The sequence below is a fragment of the Gossypium raimondii genome, chromosome 13 (assembly GCF_025698545.1).
Source record: "Gossypium raimondii isolate GPD5lz chromosome 13, ASM2569854v1, whole genome shotgun sequence".
NCBI lineage: Eukaryota > Viridiplantae > Streptophyta > Magnoliopsida > Malvales > Malvaceae > Gossypium > Gossypium raimondii.
This window is the reverse complement of record NC_068577.1, coordinates 25,629,731-25,632,975: the sequence shown is the minus strand read 5'-3', so window position 1 is coordinate 25,632,975 and position 3,245 is coordinate 25,629,731.

Sequence of the window (3,245 nt, the reverse complement as noted above, 5' to 3'; positions counted from 1 at the left end):
AGATCAAGAGAGAAAGAAATCAGATTTGGATCGGGAGAAGTCGAAAGTTGTCGAATAGCCGTTCCGGTCCGTTCGTCTTCATCCGAGATTTTGGAAGCTAGTTACGAGCTCGGGGGTCGTCAAGGAAATCTGTCACACTACCAATCGATATTTTGGTATTTTATAAGTGTGAAACCTTAAATATATGACATGTATAGGCTTGTTATATTATGTTTGATTTTGAGTTGTATATATATGAGGCCATGCGAAAATGGCTTGATCAAGATGTTAATACGTGTGTGTTTGGTCGTGATTAAGGTTTATATTAGAAGTATATTTCATGGTTTATATGCTTGTGATGTAGTGATATATAATTCGTTAATTGTATGATTTTTTTTGAGGTTTGGTTAAATTTGTTTCGGTTGGTGGTGATAAGTATATACATATATTATGCTTAGATGTTTAGTTGTATAAGTGCACTTGTTAAATGGTAAGAAATGGACATGTATCATAATTGCTTTGGTTGATTGTTTTGGTAAGAATTCAAATGGTAAAAGAGGGTTATGGTTTAGACATGTTGGTTAGCTTTTAATGAATAGTTAGAAATATCAAGTTGATGTTAGTATTCTTATACCTATGCACATTATACATATATATGCATCATTAGTATATTCGGTCATGCATTAGTATTACTAAAGTTGCATATCTGATTACATTGTTTTATTGTATTATGGTTCGATTGGTTTTATGAGGTGCTTGTGCAGATGTATGAAATGTTATACTTGATATTCAACTTATGAAATAAATATAGTGATATATTTTTCAATGTATGAAATGTAATTTATTATCTTTGAGATATGTCTTAAATATACAAATGCCACTAAAGTTAGGTTTATGTGGTGCGAATATTAATATGTATGAATTACATGAAATTTAGCTTTGTTGTACATTAGTTTATTCAACATGTAATCATTTAGATGATATTGATATGGCTGAAATTTTAAAGTAAAGTTTGACTATGAGCGGTAAGTAATAAAGCATGATTATTTTTTTATTTGGTTAAGTGAAGTATACGGGCTAATGTGATTTATATGATTGGGTTGCTATTTACTGCTTGAGTTTAAAATTTATCTTATTTTATTTTTCTTTTGGGTCAATGTAATTTGTGCAAAATTTAAAACAAGAAACTGTTCTGAATTGTGTTTTGTCCGATAATGCCTCGTAACCTAAATCTGGCGACGAATACAGGTTAAGGGTGTTATACTCCTTCTCTATTTCATCAGAAGTTCTACTCCCATCCTCATATTCCAAGCAACCAATATAATTACCACGCTTTCGCTAAGATACATATTTATGAAAAAAAAGTAGTATTCCTATCACTTAATTTTAACCAGTTCGCTCAAGCCCTCTGTTCCCAATAGACTTCATCTTTTTCAATCTCAAGTTTAGCCCAATCTTTGCGTTGATTATTTTAGCAAGATTCTCATCATCCCTCTTTGCTTTCATCAACTCCTCTAGTCTACTAATTAGGTACTGCTTAGAACCCTCCCTCTTCTGTTTGATTTGTTTAGCCCATTTGACTAACCCCTCTTTCAATACGTTCAACTTACCCAAAAGATTAACCGAAGAACCCTTTCAAATTTTCTCCACTTCTCTATCAAAAGACTACTCCAAAACCCACCATGCCTCAAATCAGAAACTATGTCTTCTACCACTATTCCCAAATTGAGCCATTTGTATAAGTAGAGGACAATGATCTGAGAAAGAATGCATCAGATGTTGAATAGATGCATTAGGGAACAAGTTCATCTAGCTAACATTTGCCACTCCTCTGTCAAGCCTCTCTCTAATGTTGGTCTCCAGTAAATTTCCTCTTTCCCATGTAAACCAAACCCCAGAGTAGCCAACGTCTATTAATTGACATTCCCCAAAACCCCTCTAAAGGCCTCCATTCTTCTTTCATCTCTAGGTAAGCCTCCTATTTTTTTCATTCACATACATCTCATTAAAATCACTGCAAGCAAACCAAGGAATCTCTGGATCACATTAAATCCTTCTCAACAAATTCCATGAAGCCTCCCTATTCTGTGCATAAGGCAAGCCATAAAACCCTGTAAACCTCAATTTGCTTCTCTCACTAACTTCAGAAACATCAACATCAATATGATTGTTAGAGAAATTTCTGAGGTTTACCGAAATATCTCATTTCCTAGCCAAACTAATACCACCCTTCGAACCTTTAGGCGAAATCTCAATGCCATAAAGAAAATCACACTTTCTTCTAACACGTTTCATTTGCACCTTACTCAACTTAGTCTCCAAAAAGAATACCATTTGGGGATTATACATCTTCATCACATGTCAAAGCCTGCTTACAGCCTGTGGGCTCCCAAAACTATGGACAATCCAGCTTATGATTTTCATTGCGACCGGTCGACTTGCCCCTTGGTAGTCGTCGATATAAAATGGTTTCCTCCCGATAATCTCCTATTTCTAACAATCAAAGATCTCAACTCCTTTACCTCTGCAGAATTCTCTTCCTCCCTTCTGGGCCTTTTCTTCCCATCCCCCTCTATCTCACATTCCTTCGAATCGTGATCCATTAATGCTTGACCTTGTATTGAAGATGACTCCCCACCCCATTAGGTATGATGGATACATCCCCTTCTAGATTAACTCCCAACATTGGGTTAATATTTAGCACACCCACCCAATGAAAACCATCTTTCTGACTGCTTCTTTCCGCTGCTTGCCCTATTTGAAACCTACCATTTTTTGCCCCTTCACTCCCCTCCCGTAACCACACGCTACATATAGCAAGAGCTTTTTTAGATTGAGCTATTAACAATAGATCCCACTCTATTTCGGCCACTTCAAAACCTAGCACCATTTTAGCTTGACAAAAAGAGCCATTGCGCCCTAGTCGCCATAAAAAAAGCAAAACATGGTCAAGCGTTCATATTTAAAACTAACATAGGAGCAAATTCCAAAAGAAAACAACACCTTCTTCTTCCTTTTCAACGGACGCCGAACATCTAAGTTCACCCTTACTCGTAAATACGATTGTAACCCCTTATCGAGATTCAGACTATCATATTCCACATATTTCCCGAGGAAATTCCCTAATTGCCTCACCAAAACTCCATTAAAGAAACCTGTCGGCACTCCATGAATCTGAACCTAAAAATTTGCATAAACAAGCAGTACTTTCAAAGGATTTTCACCCCTCATTAATCGATGTAACAATAAAAGATGATTATTCAAAG